The sequence below is a fragment of the Phoca vitulina genome, unplaced genomic scaffold, assembly GCF_004348235.1.
Source record: "Phoca vitulina isolate PV1807 unplaced genomic scaffold, GSC_HSeal_1.0 scaffold5, whole genome shotgun sequence".
Lineage (NCBI taxonomy): Eukaryota > Metazoa > Chordata > Mammalia > Carnivora > Phocidae > Phoca > Phoca vitulina.
The window spans coordinates 11,322,403-11,343,727 of NW_022589708.1; the positions used below are offsets into that span (position 1 = coordinate 11,322,403).

Below are 21,325 nucleotides of genomic sequence, written 5' to 3' on the forward strand. Positions count from 1 at the left end.
AGTAATATTTTCTATATTTATTTTATTTTGGGGACCCCATCACATAGTTTTTTCTAACTCCAGATATTGGCTAAAATAGTCCCTTTTAAAATGACGGCTAGTGATTTTTCAGGCATTTTTTCAAATACATTCCATTTCTAAAGTACATAGAAAAGTGATAGGATGGCTTTCTTAAGGGATTTGCCAGAGATTATATCCTTCAAGTAAAGTGATCCTGAATTCAGTCTGGTTGTCAGTTTCATTAAGAAGGAAGTGGCTCATCTCGTATAAATATTCTTCAGCAACGTTCTGTAATGCTGACAGTAATGCTTTCTAGGAGCACCCAGATGGGGGACCTTTCTAACTGCAGCTGGAAATAGTCTAAGAAGAATTAATTTGTTAATTCAGAATGTGGTGGTAGGTTTCAAGAAAAGACTTCTTTGTGGGTCTGTGGTTTTTCTTGGACAGCAAAGTGAAATCTGCGGACCTAGGGGCTTGGTGACAGTGACAGGTTTAGCAGACTCTCCCAGTGCCACCCCGAAAGGAGAGCAACACCCATATTCTTGATCTTCCATTCCTTATTTTATGCCACATAACCTCCTGGTTAGTAACACTGTAGTTATATATTTAAGAAACATGTGCTTAGGGCGCCCTGGTGGCTCAGTCAGTTAAGCGTCTGCCTTCGGCTCAGGTCATGATCCCGGGGTCCTGGGATCGAGCCCCTCATCAGGCTCCCTGCTCAGCAGGGGGTCTGCTTCTCCCTTTCCCTTTGCCTCTCCCCTTGCTTGTGCTCTCTCTCTTAAATGAATAAATAAAATCTTAAAAAAAAAAATAAGGCCCTAGAAATGAGGAAAGAGACGCAGAAAGCAAAGATGGTAGATGGGATAAAAGTGAAGAAAGAGTTTAGGGATGCCTAGTTGGCTCAGTCAGTGGAGCATGTGCTTCTTGATCTCAGAGTCATAAGTTCAAGCCCCATGTTGGGCATGGAGCTTACTTAAAAAAAAAAAAAAAAAAGCAAAAAAAGTGAGGAGTTTATGCAGTGCTTCCCAACTTGTTATACACTGTGGCATACAGAGAAAATATTTTTATAGCAACTGGGCAGCACTTGGCAGGAGATGATCAGCTTAGAAGTTGCAGCCATTCCTGGCCCTGTCCAGCTATAGAGACCCAGGTATACACCTTATAATCTGTTCTTGCATGTTGGTTGGGGGAATCCCTGGTCTAGTGAACATCATGAATGTACAGCGACAAGATGGAGGTCTTGGAGCCCTTTGAGAATCTGATTAAAGTAATGTGTCCACTCCCTAGAAACACCATAAACATGCATACACATAGAATTTTGCCCACAATTTCCAGGGATTCGTAGAATTGCTCAAGTCCACTTCTGGACCTCAGGATGAGAACTCTTGCTTTAGATCATTAACTGAAGAAAGAGTGTTGATGAAGAAATGAAGGCAAAGGATAAATTCAGCCACTTGGATCAAAAATCCACCTAAAGAATGACAGAATCACAGACTCTTAGGGTTTTCAAAGACCCTTTTTATAAAGCTCTGGCTTTGGAAATGGTTCAAAGGCTGGGGACACCAAGCAGAAAATATCCAGGCCAAGTAATTAGATTCAAACAATTGAGCACGTTGCGATGGTTGAGCAGATTGCTTAGCTCCACGTTGTCTACCTTTTTAAAGGTATTGATGTTAACTTGGTCAGGATGATGACTTGGTAAATGGTCAGTTCAGTGGCAAATTTAGTTTCTGAATCCCTTCCTTCCCAACATTTTTCAAGGGGAACCTTCTCTAATTTCCTCAACGTGTGTGGCGGGATGGGGAGGGTGTGGTGGAGTACGCTTTCGCATGGGCTTCCAAGTTGGACAGAGGCTGCTGGGGGCACTCACTGTTCCCAGGGCTCTGCTGCGTGGTTCATAATCAGTCATTCTGACTGACTCAGCCCGACTTGCCCAAATAAGCCATACGCGCCCTTAGAGCACCTAGAGGGGGAAGATGATGGGTACTCAAAACAAGACATTGAGGGCTAAATGCCTTCCTAATTATTTCTGAAACAAAAAAGCCAGCTCTCAAAAGACTAAATGGTGAGTAAGGGATGGAGTGGCAGTGTTACCTTGACTAATGTGTGACTTCTGTTAGTTTATGTTCAGGTCTCACATCACTTGAAAGTTGTCTCTTAGCAAAACACAGCCTGGAGGGAAATCTTGCCAGTGTCATGCTCTGGTGAGTTAATATGCATTTAAACAGTTTTATAACAGATTATTTACCAACGGGAACAGAATGCCTTGGCACGGGATGCCTTTGAGAGAGCTGTCCTAGTGCGCTCGCTAATTCCATATTTCAAAATAATTTCCACATTACCTTCTACCTCTTGAAGGTTCTCTCAAACTCTTCCCTCTACCGGTGAAATGAAAGAAGTGACAAGAAGGTGAGATTATGTTGCCCTCTGGTGTCAGCCAACACAAAAGAAAGAGCTAGAACTCAGGAAGGGGATAAGAAGTAGAAGGAAAGAAGACACTCATACCAGGAGAAAGGTGGAGACATAGAGAGGGAAGGGAATGAAGAGGGAAGAAGGGAGATGGGCGTGGTGTGCCGTACCCACCGCATCCTCTTGTCACTGGTGAATGAGGGTATTTCAACTCCCCCTTCGCTGAGAAGGAGTGATACCGCCCTGGCATTTGTCTAATAAATCTCGTGCCTCTGTGATCTGTGATGGGGAAGAGTAGGTTCATGGAGGGATGGCGCTTGGCCTTTCTCTTTGGGGGACTAATGGGGAAGAGAATTGGGTGATGGCCAACCATCAGAATTGCAGATACATATCTGAAAACCCACCTCTTCCTTAAGATGGAGACCAGCCAGAGCTTTCCATTCCTTTTAGGGATTCTACCAGTAATCCCCAAGGTGGGCAGGGCCTCACTGTCTGGCCTTTTAGTATATGCCTGGGCTTGAGGGCCTTGTGGGGGAGGGGAAGTGACAGCACCACCAGCCCCTGGAGCTCCTCCTCGCCCCAGCTCTTCCCCTCGTGCCACATTACCAAACTTTGCCTACCCTTTGGCTGTGCTTGCCAGAGCACGTGAGCAAGGAATGGTTGGCTTGTCCAGCCTATTAAATCTTGACTCATTTTTTAATGTGTCTATCCTGTCATTGACGTTTGGTGCCCTATAGAGGGACAAGCATTATGTCTTCTTGCTGCAAGCTGTGGAAAGGCAGTGGAATATTGTTAATGACTTTTTTACAGAAACAATTGATGACTTTAAAGAATCAATGGAAGCCGAAGGCAAAAATGTGGGTAAAGTTGGGGCAGAGGCATGGGGAGATCGAGTATTCCATCTCTGGTCAAGATTAGAGGAGATAACAGAGCCATGGAAAGGAATCCTTTGGGCAGGAGAGCTCTATGAGGAAGAAGGCGAGGGCTGGGGATGTTTGGTTAACTGGAAAAAGAAGAGATGTGAAGTTGGGAGAATGAGGTGCCATTCGGTGTAAGTCCCTGTTGTAGATTCTCTTGGTTTCTTCAAATCTTAGTTCAAAAGTTAGTAAACCTGGGACTTCTGATGGATTCCTCAGTCTGGCAGAACTCCTGAGTGAAAGAGGATTAGTAGTCTAGCTCCTAGCACCTGGTAAATTCAGGACATGTTATCGTACGGATGGATGTAATATCGCAACTGATTTTATTATCGGCTTTTAAATAGAAGGCATGTGTATGGATGGTAAATAATAAGAGAAAAAGGGAAAACAGATGGCTACCCCCCCTACCATGTCCCCATTATGTCCATGTAAGAAACTCAGGTTAGGGCTAGTCAGAGTTGTGGAAAACATGGAAGACTGGGAATTACAAGAGAAGTCTAGAGGGAGAAAAGAAAACCAGTGGAATAATTTTCAAAAATAGCTAATTCATGGATTTGTAAATTATTTTATTTAGTTATTATGCAGTTGAAACAAAAGTCGGCGTAATAGTAGTTTCCCCACATTCTATTCTACAGGCAAGGCAATACACAGGGGATTGGGTCAGGTACCCCACTGGGCACTTCCTCTTTCTACCCCCCACCAATTTCTCCCACAGGTGAGACAGCTTAGTTGATGCATATGAATACCCAGGATTGGCTTTTAGGTCAAAGAAAGTGCAGAAGGACATTCTGAGCCCTATGTGATGTGATGTGATGTGATGTGTGTGCAATCCTACCCATTTTAAGCAGGTGCCTTCCAGGAAGTGTATGCTTTTGAACTTTAGGTTCCGAGTACCCATCCACCTGGAGCCACTTACCTTGCATTTGCTCCCTCAAAGCACGTGGCTTAGTTTACTCGACTCTAGCACTGGCTTTGCCTGTAACCTTAGTGCTCTTTTCTAGAAAAAGATTTGGTGAGACTTATTAAATTCAGACTACGTTGTTCCTTAAGAAGTTGGTTCGTTTTGGCTCATTTTATTTGTCAGAATGTGAGCTCTACCGCTATGGATCAATGATTTTGTGAAACCTCGCTCCACCCCACCCCCACCCCGCCCCATCTTTCTTTGTAAGCCAAAGCGATTTTGTATCACCCAAGCAACAAAGTGATTTACGAAATGAAAGAGAGGGACAATCTATTCCAATGGTTAAGAGGCAATAAAAAATATTTATGTGTCCCTGGCTGATGTTGACTTTTGGAGAGCGTTCACTTGTAAACTCAAAGCTGGGGTAAATGAAAGATGAAAAAGCCAGCCCTTGGGGTTCTAATTCTGAACACAGATCTTCTTAGGAAAAAAAAATCGTCCTTGTTTTGGTTTCAGATTCTGCATTTGTCAAGCGAAGTTATTAGCTTGGCCTCCTCTATCAGCACTGCTGATTTTCATAAGGCTGATTCTCAGACCCGGGGCTCCAAGGTTGGCAGTCTGAGGAGAGGCGGTGGGCCATGCTGGGGGTTTCCTGGGGCACGCACGGGTGGGGGTAGGGTGGGTTGTTGAATTTGAATTCTTCCTAGGCCTCATCTTTTCTTTTTATCTTCCTTCGTCTCTCGAATGATAATGCCCTCGTGAAGCAAAACATTTTTTAAATTAAACACCAGATGGTTATATAGGCTTGGCTCTTTCTCCTGCTGACATCTTGCACCTTGCCGAACGCTACCTGAAGCCCAGTGTTGGGGGTGCAGAGATTTAGGGCCGATGGGTCGGATTGTAATCTGCGTGCACCCCAGCTGATGAATCGGTGGTAAGGCTTTGCTCTGTAATATTTGTACGGAAAATGCAATGTTTGCACAATAAAGCTCTCCAGATTTTTTAAGCCGTAGGAGTGAGGCCAGTTTACAATCAATGATAACATGTTTCCCGCGCTGCCATTACCACAAATAGTATCTTATTTCAGCAAAATGGTGGCAGTCAGCAGGAGGTCCAACAATGCAGATTTTAATCAGAAAATTTAATTTTATATACAATTCACAGTTTGTGCACGGTGAGAAATGTTTCTCACTGCATGAACTTTCAGGACTCGGCTCTGAGCAAAAGGAGTTTCAATTTATGTAACGCCTTTCTCAGCAAACAATACCCCAAAGCACTTCCTGGTAATATATGCTCATGCTGTTCGGGAAGCTACTGCAGCAGTCCTTCGTAAAATTACCCAGGATATTTATTTGGAGCAATTAAAAGAAGCACTGCGTTCCACACAAATCCATTTTAATGCAGACGTTATGTCGGCCGCCGTTTCAACGCCGGCTCCCTCTGACAGCACCACCACCCTGTGCTCCCTCGGCCCAGATTTGCTCCCTTGTACGGCAGCTTTCCGCCTGGGCTCATCTCATTCTCCCGGTAACTTGTAAACTCTCAGAAGAGAAGTCTATAATGGAAGTGTTGACAGGGCCTTTACAGGAAGGGCCCTGGGTTTGGAGGCGCTGAATCGCAGGCTGGGCCCAAGAAGTGGTGGGTGCCGGGAGGGCCAGGAGGGCCACTTGGCTGTCTCGCAGATGACCCAGAGATGCCAGCCCTTGACTGATTTGCTGCTCTTGAGCAGGGCCTGGGGCTACAGGGTGCCAGGCTGCTTTTTCTGGAAGGGCAGCAGGACCCGCTCCTCTCTGTGAGGTGCGGGGATATCACACACGTATTTGGTAAGAGCAGGCAAAGGCCGTCAGAAGGAGGAGGCAGAGTCAGAGGGAGGAGGCAGGGTCAGAGGGAAGAGGCAGGGTCAGAGGGAGGAGGCAGGGTCAGAGGGAGGAGGCAGGGTCAGAGGAAGGAGGCAGAGGCAGAGGGAGGAGGTAGAGGGAGGAGGCAGTGGCAGAGGGTGGAGGCCATGGCTAAGCTCAGGGCACAACCTTCCCATCTGCGGAAGGGACAGGAACTCATAATTCGTCGCCCATCCCCTGGGATGGAGGTGATGAGCGTGGCTCCAGAAATGGAAAGTCTTGGGTAAGTCAGCCCCACCTTCAGAGGAGCTGGCGAAGGCAGACAGGTGGGACGCCATCTGCCTGGTCTTGCCCCTGGTCCCTGCCAGGAGACACCCTCTCCGCTTATGGGAGCAAAGTGCCCCCTCCGTTGTTCCCTAGTAGGGCCTGTGACGGAGTCACTCCCCATCCCTCAAGCCGGCCTACACCTCTTCCCCATTGGTGGAGCCTACATGACCTTGAGTTCATGGACAGTTAATCCTGTGTTGGGGGCAGGGGGGTAACAGTGGCTTAAGCAGGAGCACCCCAGCCCTGTTTTATGTTATGCTGGGACCCTGGGGGTGAAGCCATGAAGGCATGTGCCGTGTCTCCACAGGGTACATATTTCTGTTTTGCTTTCCATGTGGTCTTGTGCTTTCTACGCTTCATGCTTGTCTTCTGGACCAGACTGTGAACGTTTGAAGGAAGGGATTATGTTTTACTGTGTATAAGCACCTGAAACAGGAGGAGCTTCCGGAAGAATCCTGACAACCAGCGGTATGATTTTAGGAATCAGTCACATTGTATTTGACTCATTCTCTATCTGTGGGTCTGGCTCCACCACCAGAGTGAGCTGCTAAGGGTGGGACCCTGAGTTACACATTTTATATCCCTGGCATCTCACACAAGAGAGAGGAGAACATCTTCCATTTGGTTTGGGAATTCATTAACTGATTCACTGATGCCTTCAACAAAAATTTATTAAGGGCCAGCACCATGCTGGATGCCAGGAACCAACAAGTAGCTATGCCTTCTGTCTCTGCAGTTTTAATTCCTACCTCACAAGAGTATGTGTAGAAAAATGATGTTGCCATTTTTTTAAATGGGACACATTTGTCTATTTTACAAAAAAACCCCAAAAACCAACCCCACGCGGTTCCTTGTCACTGCAACTTATCAATTCCTTCCTTATTGTAGCGTGAGATGAAATAAAGTTGCAAACCGTTAGTTTATTCCAATCGTACTGACCAAAGGCATTGGTTGCCCCTATTAGTCAGATCTAATACTTACAGTTAAGAGAAAGCCCTTCTGGTGTGGAGCTGATGGAAGAACGATCAGGCTCCCACAATGCAAGGTGGGGTCGTTTCTTCCCCTTTTGTTATATGAAAAGCTTCAAGCATTACTAAGTGATGACAGATAGTACACTTGGCTTCTGATATTTCTTTGAAGACCTGCCTGTAGCGTGCTGCTTGGAAGCAGGAATGATTCCACAAATGGCCAGGGAGCCACCTCTAAACCGGCCTTCACACCAGGTCCAGGTGTGTAAACAGAGCAGATGGGCCCTCCGCCCTGGAAGAAGGAGAGCTGGAGTGGAGTATTACAGTTTTCAGAATCCATTCTTCCCCTCCGAGGCAGTATCTCAAAAATTCCCTCCAACTGTTTTTCTCCTCTGAAGCTGCTAATTGCATCAGAGATCCTCCTTACAGAGAAGGAAAAGGGTCTTCCCAAGCCCCCACAGGAAGTGGGTGCCAGAGTGGGGACTGGGACTCAGGTAGTTTCTTGCAAATCTTGGGTGGCCGTCCACCACCCAGCACACCTGAGCCTGTCCTCCCTGTGATGAGAAGTGGCCGTGGTGGCCAAGTCAGAAGGAGCCCCTTAGAAGTGCATGCCCAGAGTCCTGGCAGCAGGATGTTTCGGGTCATGCGAAGACTACCTGCTGGGGCCTCTCTTTTCAGGGTCTTCTCGGTGTGTCCATATATAATGATCAAAAAGCAGTGTTTCAATAGATCTGTATTTGTAATTAGCTCCAACTTAGTTTTTATTTATTTTTTATTTTTTTATTTTTTTATTTATTTATTTTTTTTTTTTTTAAAGATTTTATTTATTTATTTGAGAGAGAGAGCACAAGAGGGGAGAGCGGGAGAGGGAGAAGCAGACTCCCTGCTGAGCAGGGAGCCCGATGCAGGACTCGATCCCGGGACTCCAGGATCATGACCTGAGCCGAAGGCAGTCGCTTAACCAACTGAGCCACCCAGGCGCCCTATTTTTTATTTTTTTAAAGATTTTATTTATTTATTTCACAGAGAGACACAGCAAGAGAGGGAACACAAGCAGGGGGAGTGGGAGAGGGAGAAGCAGGCTTCCTGCCAAGCAGGGAGCCCGATGCGGGGCTCGATCCCAGGACCCTGGGACCATGGCCCGAGCCGAAGGCAGACGCTTAACGACTGAGCCACCCAGGCGCCCCCAACTTAGTTTTTAAAAATTTGACATATATGTATATATATATTTTTAAGATTTTATTTATTTATTTGACAGAGAGAGCGAGAGAGCACAAGTAGGGGGAACAGTAGAGGGAGAGGGAGAAGCAGGCTTTCTGCGGAGCAGGGAGCCCGATGTGGGGCTTGATCCCAGGACCCTGGGATCATGACCTGAGCCGAAGGCAGACGCTTAACCATCTGAGCCACCCAGGCGCCCCTGACATATATATTTTTTAAGATTGTATTTTTAAGTAACCTCTTCACCCCATGTGGGGCTCGAACTCATGACCCAGGAATCAAGAGTTGCACGCTCCACCGACTGATCCAGCCAGGTGCCCCCAAAATTTGAAATGTATTTAATGAAAAATTTGGAAATACAAAAATGTAAAAGGAAGAATCTCATCACCCAAACACAGTAATTGCTAACATTTTGGTGTATTTTCTTCTGATGTGGTTTCTTTTTAACATGGTTGTAATCGCATCGTAATACTAATAGCAGCTAACATCTGTTGAGAGCCTACTATATGTCAGGTCCTGTTCTTTCTATGTCTTATCTCATTTAAGTTTCCTATCAACCTATTAGGTAGTTCCTATTATTACCCCCATTTCGCAGATAATAAAACTGAGGTACAGTGAGGTAAGTACCAGCGGTAGATAGTAAGTGGGAGAGCCAAGCAGTCCATCTCCAGACTCGGCATCTGGAGCTTGGTATCTGTTTTTGAACCTGACTTTATATTAAAAGCACTTTCTTATTTTCTTTGGAAACGCCAGTTTTCATGGCTGCCTAATAGTCCATCAAACAAATGTCCCATGGTTTGCTTAACCACGCCTCAATAATTAATTCATTTATTCATTTTTAAATTTTTGTTTATTTATTTGACAGAGAGAGAGAGAGCACAAGCAGGGGGGAGCGGCAGGCAGAGGGAGAAACAGGCTCCCTGCTGAGCAAGGAGCCCGATACAGGGCTCGATCCCAGGACCCCGGGATCATGAGCTGAGCTGAAGGCAGACGCTTAACTGACTGAGCCACCCAGGCGTCCCCACACCTCAATAATTTAAATGATACAACTGTGAATCAAGTAGTCTTTGTGAATGAGGCTTTTTCTACATTTGGGATCACAGAATTTTCTTGGGATAAATCCCCAGATCTAGATTTAAGAGGTACAAGAAAATGATGACAAGTCCATTGGTACATACCGCCCAATATTTTCCAGGCTGGCTGCACCTGGTCTCACTGCCACCAGCCACGTGAGTGTTGGCCCCAGAGCTTACCACTCATAAAATGATTGATTCATTTGATAGGCAAAAACATATTGCTTTCAGCAGTTCTTGCCATGAAAAAATTTTAATCTTTTTATAAACATCCGTTTTTATGGCTGCATGCAGCATTTACCTGTAAGATACTTGTAAGTTCCCTTCTTTTTATTCCCTCTTTTGGTTTCAGACCTGGAGCTAGGTTCTTGGTTCATCTGCATGTTTGTTATAAGGGATAATCAAGAGTAGTTAGAACAGAATGGGGGTGGGGGGAGCCAGAATAAGGAAGGCTCAACTCCCCACCCTGCTTTCACTCCTGACAGAAACTTCTGGACCATAGAGGACTTAGGGCCATCTCTAGGATTGCCCTCCTAGCCATCACGAACGCAGTGACATCACTTAACCACAGGCACATCATAGAAGCTCAATAAATACCTTTGGAGGGGTGAATCAATGGACTGTTCTAGCTCAGTCTGCCAAACCTTTACCTACCCTCCCCTAGCAACTCTATAGCTTGAATCACTGCACCTCAGTGTTCCCTTTGGTTAAAAAAAAAAAAAAAAAAAAAAGGTTTGCATCTGTGATCCCAGGTCCTGGCCTTATTAGGATCTTAGAGGAGTGGCCAACCAGAGGTCTTTTAGCCCAAGGCAAATAACTGAGATCAAAGCCTCCTGGATCTCTCCGGGGAGGTCCTTGCCTGAGAGGACCAGGACCTCAAGTCAAAAAAGACTGGGCTCTCCCCTTCCCTTTGTGACCTGCGAGCTTGCCATCCCTGATGGGAAAAGGGGAGAAGGAGGCAGATTAGGGGGAGCGGGAAAGGTGAGGGAGGTGATGTTCTTGGGGGAGGCCGATGAGGGCAAGTGTTTACAAAGATGGCTCAAAGGCTTGCTGAGCCCCCGGCTTCTTACTGTAAGGAGCCCTTGCTGGGCATGACCTCTCTTGCTCTCTCGGGGCCTTCAGAGATGCTGGCTAAGCTCACTCCTGCCTTCAGGGACTGGGGGACTCACTCAGATGAGTTGTTACTTGACATCCCTGACTCCATTTCTATAAACACTGTACAATGTAAAATTCAAGTGTTTTGAGATCTTCGGATGTCAACTGGGACAAATATTGCTTTTTGCCTGTACGTTTTAAATGTATGTTAAAAATTTGCTGAGTATTAGTCATGGAGTATGATGCTGCCACTGAAGAGGTCGAATTTTAAGTGAAATGTAGAGGAGGGTAGCCACCCACATAAGTGTACCTTAGTTTAAAAATTAAGTGTAAGACATTTTAAGACTAGGATTATACCAACCTCTTCTGTGAATCAGTCAGGGATGTGAATGTGTATAACATTAGAAAGTATGTCACATGGGAGAAATCAGTCAACTATTTTAGAAGTAACGTGGCCCTAAACAGAATTATGGAAACTTACTTGTTACTTACTTATAAGTAAGTTTGCTTCTAAAGTTTAGCCTGGCTAAGAGTTCCCAAACTATGTTACAGCATAATTAGACTTAGACCCCTAATGTAAAAGCCACATTTAATCTTTCAGAGTTTTGCTTGGTTGTTTTTCTTTTTAATCTGCAAAATGACAGGTCAGACCAGAGTCTGATTTAATGAGTCTCGGTGGGGCCTAGACATTGGTATTTATTAAATGCCCACCACGTAATTCTAACGTGCAGCCAGGGTCAAGAACCATTGGCCTAGAGGATCTCTAAAGTCCTTCTCTGGCACCTAAATGCTGTGATTTCTATAATTTTAAAATTTATATCAAAGTCAGTAAGAAAATCAGGTTCACTTCACAAAGCATTCTGCTTAAAAACATCTTCCCAAATTCAGAGGTCTCAGAAATCCTAAAATGAAACTTACTTCATAACTGACCCAACCCCAACCCCATGAGGTATTTTGGGCAGATGTTATGAATTTTTGAAAATTTATGTTTGCCCTACATTTCAACATTCCTAAATGAGTTTTAAGGCAATTACAAAAAAAAAAATTTTTTTTTTCACCTTTGAGAGTCAAGATGTGGTCAAAGTTTTTGATTTGGAAATCAGAAGGATCCAATGAAATGTTTATGGATAAAGATAGAGGAGAAATGAAGATATTGAATCTTAGCTGGTAGCTTGGGATGACAACTCCCTATGTGTGAGTGTGTGTTCGCACATGAGCCTCTGCTGGGATCAGGGAGGAGCAGTTGATGTTGGGGGAGGGGGGAGGAGCTCATAGACACTAAGAGGACAGATGGTGGCAGACTGTAGCCATGGGGCCAGGATGCTACTAATTTCAAGGCAGTGTCCACCTAGGAACCGTTCTTATTGAAGACTACGTTCCCAGAACCATCAAGTTTTTAAAATGTCGTTCAGCTGGAGATGGTTTTTATTTTGTTGTTATAAAGCCCAGGCATCCACACTAAAGGCTCAAATAACCACATCCTTACTTGTCTACTTACAAGTGTATCTGCGGAAAGAGGCTGAAACCTCTCCACGAATAAGTCAGGAAACAGATAGATGCAAGTTTGGTATTTAGATTAGAAATACAAGTGAAAGAAGGAACATTACCATCAGAAGTGTGCATTTCTAAAGATTCATTTGAAAGTTTTGAAAAAAAGTAAAGCTCATGCCCTGGGGCTTCTGGGAGTATGTACAAAATACAATAATTAAATTAAGTCCAGCAGTTAAAATTCCTCATAAAAAGAAAAAGCTGGAGCGCTTCCCAATGGGGAATGCTTGACTTAAAAGAAAGGTTTTACTCTGTGGCCTGAAGGTCAACAAACTGGGACTCTGTGGGAATGTATAAAATTTCTTAAAGGGTTCTTCCGTCTTTGTTTTGTTGAAAGAAAATAAAAGAGTAAAAAGGGACAAGTTTTGAAAATTCAAAAAATGAAGGTGCAGACCTAAAATCATCATGATTTTTATAAATGCAGCACCAGAGGCTATGAAAACACGCTCTTTTCTGAGTACTAATCTAACACATATGCTCTTTGAGGAGGAAGGAAAAAGACCAATGGTTCCGTTTGAACAAACCATTTTAAAATGTGCTTGTTTTCAGAAGCAGTGCATGCAAATTCATGGCCCATTCATTTGCTACTTATTTTGGAGATATTTACCTTAAATATTCTCATAAATATATTTCACAATTTAAAATTCCTTAGATGACACAAAGACTAATTGATTTTTAAAAGATTTTTACAAAGCAAAGGTGTAAAAAATGATTTGGCGGTTCACATCCTTAGTTACCTAAAATGGAATATTTATCATAATTTGAAAATATCTGTTTTTATAAATAATCACTATTGCTACCTCTCTGGTAATGTTCCCCTCCCCACCCCCAGAAGGAATACAGTTAAGAACACAATAGAAATGAGGGGTGGCCTGGGTGGCTCAGTCGTTAAGCGTCTGCCTTAAGCTCAGGTCATGGTCCCAGGGCCCTGGGATCGAGCCCCACATCGAGCCCCACATCGAGCCCCACATCGAGCCCCACATCGAGCCCCACATCGGGCTCCCTGCTCTGCGGGAAGCCTGCTTCTCCCTCTCCCGCTCCCCCTGCTTGTGTTCCCTCTCTTGCTGTGTCTCTTCCTCTGTCAAATAAATAAATAATCTTTTTTAAAAAAGAACACAATAGAAATCAAATTTTATATCCTTGAACTTTGTTACTTATAAGTATCATGAATTTCAGGTTGCATACTCAAATAATTTCTACTAAAACATAAGGAGCCAGTAATGCGGGACCCTCATCTTTATTGCTTAGATAGAATCTGAATGCTGCCTTTGCATTAGGACAGCATGATCAAATGCAGGACATCAGGAATAGCAGTTTTGGCAGCAATATTTAATTTACTGAATAATTAGCAGCCTTGTTGGCATTTCTACTTTGATTCCCAAAGTACAATATTAGCTGTCCCCTGCACTCGGGCTCTCTGCAGTAAAATGGGCTAATAAAGTTCCTGTGCCAAGTTCACAGTAAATGAAGGACTATGGAGCATCCTGGAAACAGCCCCCGATTTAGGATGCTAGATTTACCTCCAAAACATGGACACAGAATTAGAAAAAAAATTGTTACCCCATTTCGTTTTCTTTGCTACATTTGTTGATTTTGCATTTGGAACGGCAAGGGGAGGTAGGAAAGTAAGACTATAAGGAAAAGCGAAGTAGAAGCAGACCAAGAGCAGACACAGGGATCAGAGAGGAGAGATGAGACAGAGAATGAAGGCGACGGAGGAGGGGCCAAAGCAGTGAGGTTGGAGCCAAGAGGAGGCCCAGAGAGCTAACACAGCTTGGTGAGTGCACCCTCTGTCCTTCAGAGCTACATCCTGCTCCTTCATCCCTCCACTGGGATTCCTATCTTCAGACCACCCAAGACATTCTCCAGCCACTCAGACCAGTCCTCAGTGGGCAGTCACGCAAAATGTTCCATCTAGGGGGTGATCCAGGGCCTGCAGGAGCCAGGGGGCCATGGAGGCCCACTTCAAGGTGGCATTTGCCCGGTGGTGGAGTCTCCTGACTGCGTCTGATGACTAGTTGTTTCAGTTGTGATGAGCTCAGATACCTTTGCTGGGTCCGGGACTGTGTCTGAGGGAGGCAGTTATTGAAAACGAGGTTTCAGGGGCCCCTGGCTGGCTCGGGCCGTGGAGTGTGTCACTCTTGATCTCGGGGTTGTAAGTTCAAGCCCCACGTTGGGCGTGGAGCCTACCTAAAAAAAAAAAAGAAAAAGAGGTTTCAGCTTTTTTCTCATTGTTTCAAAAAACTTATTTGGAGCTTCCTTAGTGGGGAACTTAATGTAAAACCAGAAATCTGAGGAGTTCTTGGGTGTGGAGCTGTGTGGTTTAGCGGTTTAATTTCAAGACATCCAGACATTCGTTGTAGGCTTGGTTTTGCCAGCGGTGTGACCTTGAGCAAGTCCACTGAAAGGGCCAATATTTGCGCAGCTCCAGGAGGCCACTCATAGTCTATGTTTTCTATGTGGATGGAACCCCCTTCCGCCAGGAATCGGTACTGCATAATCTTCCCGAGCTTCAGTGACGACAAAATCAGGGTGGTTGGACAGGATGCTAACATGAATTTGTAGTCAGAACAGCTCTATAGCGAGAGAAATTTCCATGGTCCAGGAATGGGACTAGGAGGTTCTGAACAACAACCACAAAAGAGCCACAACGCTCCCCTGGAATGCGCATGGCTGTTGGGAGTGTGCCACCATGCCCAGCGGGTCCAGGGGTCGGTCCCACCAGTATGTTTTCCTGTGAGGCCAGAGCCTTCACTGGCCAATAAAAGTGAACGAGAAAATGGGGTTCACCTGATAGAAATTCACTTTCCAGCCAGCTTTGCTATGGGTGGGGGGTCCGGGGGGGGGGAAGGGGGACGGGGGTTCCCGTCCTGGACTGCAGCACAGGCTGGGCACCGAGATGGAAATTATCTGACCTTTCCTGAATGCCTGAAAGCGTGATGCTAGTACTTTCGAAAAAATACCATATTTATTTGTTTGTTTGTTTTTATTTATTTGACATTATTCTTTTCTAAAGATGATTTTTTTTTTAAATCGTGGTAAAATCTCCACATCACCGGATGCAGGCTGCCCCAAGGAGGCTGAGAGTCTGGGCAGCTGTGTGCAGCTGAGGCAGATGCTGCCGGGTGGCTGACAGCTGGGGGCTGTCTGCTGACCTCCCCGTCCCCGGCCTGTCCCCGGCCCGGCCGGCCGAGCGAGTGGGGACGGGCCGAGGGGCACCCGGCTGGTGCATTTCCGTGCCCGCTGCCTCCTCCTAGCAACTCTCTGAGTTAGGTATTATTGTTCTAGTTGAAGAAACTGATACTCAGAGAGAATAAACGACTTGTCTGAATGTGACACAACCTGGTCATCGGAAAGCCAGGATTAGAACCTAAGTGTCTGTGGGAGGAAAGACTCTGTTCCTGATTCGAATGATCACCCTTGGAGCGAACCTTGCTGGGGGTGAGAGGTGAGCAGGAGAGGGATGCGGAGATGCGTGGCAGCGTCCAGGATTCAGGGCATCCACACTCTTTGGGGGACACACACACATAACAGCCACCATCCGATCCAGGGCAATGGAAGGACTGGGGGAGGGTCCTCGAGTCGTCTGTGGGCAGCTGGGGACACCTCACAGACGTGACCTTCCAGGTATGCCTTGCAAAGTGGTTAGGAGTTTGTTGGGGGAGAGGTGGGGGTTGCAGCTTACGCACAGGATTTTGCAGAAGAGGGTCGGGAACTCCCGCCAGTCGCAGCCCGGCTGCTCGTGGCCACAGCCCCTTGACAGAGGTGACGCGGCTCTGGCGTGGAAATGCCGGTGGGGCTGCTGCTGGTGGGAGCTCCCTCAAGCCAGACGGGGAGATGCGTCGCAGAGTCTCCCCCCACGCCGCCGCCGGAAGCTGCTGCACGAATTCCAGTCCCTGGAAACCCACTGGAGGAAACGGGTGTGGTCCTTTCCTCATTTGGGAGTTCGGGGTATGAACACAGTTTCCCCGGAGAATCTAAGCCAGAAATTCATGTTAGCTTTTATGTTCTTCCTTCCCTGGAACTCAAAAGAGCCCATTAAAAAAAAAATAAAATTAAGGGGCGCCTGGGTGGCTCAGTCCTTAAGCGTCTGCCTTCGGCTCAGGTCATGATCCCAGGGTCCTGGGATCGAGCCCCGCATCGGGCTCCCTGCTCGGTGGGAAGCCTGCTTCTCCCTCTCCCACTCCCCCTGCTTGTGTTCCCTCTCTCGCTGTGTCTCTCTCGTCAAATAAATAAATAAAATCTTTAAAAAAAAATTAAGCCACATACCTAGAGTGTGTAGTCTTCTGAAGAAACTCTCCACCACAAGGCTATCTGAAATGGAATGTTCATTTTTCTCTTGATTCTGTGTCTGAATAACTAAGGCAATTTCTTCATTGTTTCAAAACAAAACAGAACCCGGCCAAACCCGCTCTGTGGCATTATGTAGACCAAAAAATCCAGTTTGTTTTCACTGAATTTCTCCCCTTTAGCTAGATATTTTAACATCTGTTGGTGTTTGGTCTTCCTTGTTTTTCACAAGATGGAGTTTTCAGTATATCAGCTCTCTCACAACATGTAATGAGAGGAATCTTGAAAATTCCTTCCAGGGCTTAGACTAATCTCCGGGACCAGTTTTCTATATGTTTACATGTTGCACACACAGTGTGAGAAATTGATTTTGACCAGTGGAGAAGCCTAACATGGTTACGGACTCGCTCTAGGTCAATAGGCACAGGTACTCCAAGGGTGAGTTTTCTGTCCTTTCTGTTAAATAGAAAGCTCTGTCTTTGACTTACGGTTCAGCACTAAAACCAAGGGAACTTCCTTGGTTCCTGAACAAGAGCTCATACTGGAGAAAGGCACCCCCGGTTGGCCAAATTCTGTCCTAAGCTGGAGCACAGCTTTCCACTTCCCTGTGTACGGCCAAGGGGAGAACGGGACAAGCCTGAGTGTTTGTTCCCTTAGTAAGTCGGACAGAGTGTTTACAAGCTGACTTTACTCTTCAGACTTCAGGCAGGACTCCCGGCTTCAGGATTGCAGCCTGGCCGAGCTCCTAGAGACCAAAAGAGGAGGGGAGAAGGAGAGAAAATGGGTGCAAGAAGTGGCTGGTTTTCCAAGCATATGGTCTCTAGTTTTTCACATGTTTTAAATTCTTAATCCGCACCTCTCTGGTTACCTTCACTACTGTCGTCAATGGCACTTTTGTTGCGGCATTTGACATTATTTTACGCCTTTGCTCTTCCTTTGACTTCACACAAGAGCGTTTTAATTTTGAAAGAAAAGTGCATCCGGAACCAGTCCTACGACTTTCATGCTAGCTGGCTGCTTGGCACTGGGTCGGGCTCAACAGATGTTTGTTGAATGAATAAACGAATGAATGAATGGATCCTCTGAAAAAAGTTCAGAGAAATCCTTACTTTCAGGAAAGTTTTCTTGTTTTTGTTTTGTTTCGTTTTTAAACTCGGGATTATCACTTATAGTATCCTCTATGGATTTGACAGGGAAATTGGAAAAGTTGGTTTTTGAATCTTTTGAAGATTCAAAAAGCAAAAGCAAAAAAAGCCATCTAAAATGGAATGCTCATTTTTCTCTTGATTCTAATACCGTGTTTGAATATCGTGGGAAATTCAACTCAATGACTGAAAGCAGGGGGACCCGAATCCTCCGCAGGTCCCTCTGGCCACGAAGCCGGATTGGAGCCCGACAGACTAAGGGCGCGCGGGGGTCTGGTCAAGGAGATCTGGGCCCAAGAGATGCGCCAGTCGCTTGCAGGGTCCCTAGGGCTCGTCCTTGCTCCCGGCCCAGGCGCTGACTTCGGGGCTGGAGGGACATCGGGGCCGGCCGGTCCCCAGGGCAGGCGCGAGGGCCCCGCGCAGGTGTCCGGCCTGTGCGCGGGGTGCGCCAGGGGTGCTGGGGGCCTGGGAGACCCGAGAGAGACGTTATTGTTACACTGTAACGAGTCTGATTAACATGCTCCTGACACTTTCCCTTAGTTTCTCCGGCTCCTAGCAACAGCTCACAAAGGCGCGGGATTGTCCCGGGCTCCGCGGGGACACGGGGCAGCCTTTGATCTGCCACCATTACAGCGGGGCTGCGCGACAGGCTCGCGGGCTCCGGGCGGCCCGCGGCGGGCGGGCGAGCGGGGCCCGCAGTCCCGGCGCACTGGGCTCCCCCGGCCCAGGCCGCGCCCCGCGGGGAAGGGACGGCGCGCCTCCGGAGGGCGCGCGCGGTGCCTCCGGGGCCGCCAGTCTCCGCGGCCAGGTGCCCTCGCGCGCCGCCGGCCGCCCTCGGTCCTCGGGAAGTGCCGGCGGCGGGGGACGCGGACTCGGCGTGGCCGGGCCCCGCGGGCGCACGTCCTTCCGACGGGGCGCGCTGCCCGGCTCGCCGAGCCCTTCCCGTCGGAGGGAGCGAACACCGAGCCGCTCCCTTACAAACAAAAATTTCAAAAGGAAGGGCGCGAGCGACAGATCCCTTGTCTTTTACAAGACTTGTAAACAGTTTTTTGTTTTTGTTTTTTTTTAAATAAAAATTCTGCAGGCTTCAGCCCGCTTAGCTGGAACGGGGTCGGATCGACAGCAAACGACCACAAAAGGCGCTAACGACGATTTCAGTCTCTTCCCACACATCACACTCTTTATGTCGTTGGCAGTTCTTACCGATTCGGAAGGAAATATGCTGCCAGATAATTGCTGGAATGTAAACAAACTACCACCACCAAACATCCACAATCACCCATCACAGGACAGCAAAAAGCTGCCCGGTACCACGGCGCAAGCTTTCAGGTACTAAGTTAGGTATTTTAATTGCCATTTTGTTCGCTCTGTTCGCCCCCCACCCCCGTCCCGAGTTAAAATAAAGCGCGGAAAGGAAGATTAAAGTTTTAACATTTAAATGTTGAGCTCTGCTAATTACTTTCCTCCACTTTCCCCCGAAACTGCAATGTGAAAACCTTTCACCGGGGGAGGGTCTCTGGGCTGGGAGGACAGTGTCCCCGAGCCTGGGGCATAAACTCCGCGGTGACAGACCGGCTCGGTGCCCCTCGCCGGCATTAATATGCACAAGATCCTGCTGGTAATCTTATAACCTGTTTTGTACGATCAGTTGCCTTCCAAGTACCAGAGGTAAAACTGAAAACTAAAAACGGACGACAGTTAGCTTTCCAAGATGAACGGAAACCATAAAACCAGAATGTCCTTCGAATTAAAAAGCATGTGTTCTTTTTTATCCTCTTAAGACATAGTTAGAAAATATAACGTCTCCAGTGAAGGTCAGTTTCCCCAACGAGGAACGAGGGCAGAACTATTACGGGTTAATGTGTTAAAGATGATGATAACAGGTATATTTTAGAAAAGGAAACAGACAAACCCTACATGGTCTGTTCCATTTACCCAGCAAGATATGGCAAGCAACGAGCTACTTTCAAATTCAAATAGGAGGTGGTGAAGTCTTCTTGAGGAAGCTTTTCCCAGCCTGTCCCTGGAGGAGAGGACCTGAGGGCAGCGAGCGGTTCAATACTTGGAAATCTGAAGGGAACTGCACCCAGATGCCGAGGAAATTCCCAACTTGTGCTCACAGACAGTGCGGGACTCCGCTGGCGTTTCCCCCTCACCATTTCAATAAAACATGATTGTATTGATATAATCCTCTATACATTAAAATGAGGTTGTCACAGATTGTCATTAAGACCTCAGTAAAACAATGAAGACATTATTGGGCACCCCCCCTCAGGCAAGGTATTAGGGGAATAAAACAATCTACACCACACGGGTCCTATTGAGATTAATGAAAAAATTATGCAAAAAAAAATCTCAATTTCATTTTCCCGTGACAGGGCTTTGCATACATACAGTCCTGCCCCGCACCTGATGATTTATTAAACTAATCTACAGTGATCACCACTGATGTTCTCAACTCAATCTTGTCCTGGCTCATTTTCTAAGTAATTGTTTCTCATTAGTTCTGATAATGTTTTAATAGTGTTACCCATAATTTAGCCCCCAAGAATTAATAACAAGGGGGTGATATGGCGAAGCGGCTTGTGATGAGCTACACAAAATATAAACAGGTATGGTTTTTAATTAATCAGATGGCTGTGAGGTCCTCTTCTTGTAGTCCACTGCCAACTGGAGGAGTTCCCCAGGACCTCTGACCCTAACTAAACCCTCTTCTGGGGGCCCTCGGTCAGGGTTTCTGCTCGGAGTGGGACCAGAGCAGAGTGGTCTAGATTTTTGGCTCTAGTGGATCCTAGTCTCATGCTATGACCATAATTGGGAACACAGGGTTACGAGGAAGATGATAAATGTGACATTTGGGTGTCAGGTAAAGGTGTGGTGACCAGTCGGTCCCACACTGTAGGGGATCTAGGAACCCACGGGCCTGTTGGTGATGGCGGTGGGGAGTCCTAGCCACGTCCCGGCTCTCAGCACCACCCCGAGAGGGACCTTACTGGGGGGTGCTGCTTTTCCTATGACCGTTGCCCGCCGCCCCGACGGCCTAAAGCCCAGTGTGACTGGAGGCCAGTCTTCTTCCCACACTGGCTGAGATACCGTCCTCCTCCTTCCGGCCGCGCCATGTGAGGACGCGGCTAGCTCCCACCTTCCTTTCTAGCTAACTCGGGGACAGCACAGGATGGCCAAGGTGAAGAGTGACAGTGCTCTCAGGAGGGGCTGGAGAGAGGGGTGCACAGAGGAGAGGAGACCCTCCCCTGCCCAAGGCAGGCCGGGACCCCAGCTTAGCACATCCCGTCCCCGTTCAAGAGCTGTGGCCTCAGATCCCAGGTTTGGGATTATTAGTTGGTGTTTCCAGAATGTGTTTCCCCAGAACCGTCCTGCCTGGATCCGGTTCCTTCCGCCCGCCTGGCAGGACTGAATCATCCCCTTCCTTCAGTGCACTGGGTGGGTGGGGGTTGCGGGACGGTGTGTGGGCCTCTCCCACTCGGCTTGGGGTCCATGGCGCCCCTCCTTATATAACCTTCCACTCCACTTACCTCGCGGCTTCCTGCAGGAACTGCAAGAAGCAGGGGCAGAGCAGACCCCTGGTTGGGCCATAC

At 47.0% G+C, this 21,325-nt stretch overlaps 1 long non-coding RNA gene across 1 annotated transcript in view; it reads left to right on the forward strand.

The window, feature by feature from the left end:
• LOC116631508 overlaps positions 1 to 20,306 on the forward strand; it is a 49,507-nt gene extending 29,201 nt beyond the window's left edge. The window contains exons 2-3 of the long non-coding RNA XR_004299199.1: positions 18,814 to 19,058; positions 19,710 to 20,306. This is a non-coding gene — a long non-coding RNA (uncharacterized LOC116631508). The remainder of the gene's footprint in view (positions 1 to 18,813; positions 19,059 to 19,709) is intronic.
• The last annotated feature ends 1,019 nt before the right edge of the window (positions 20,307 to 21,325 follow it).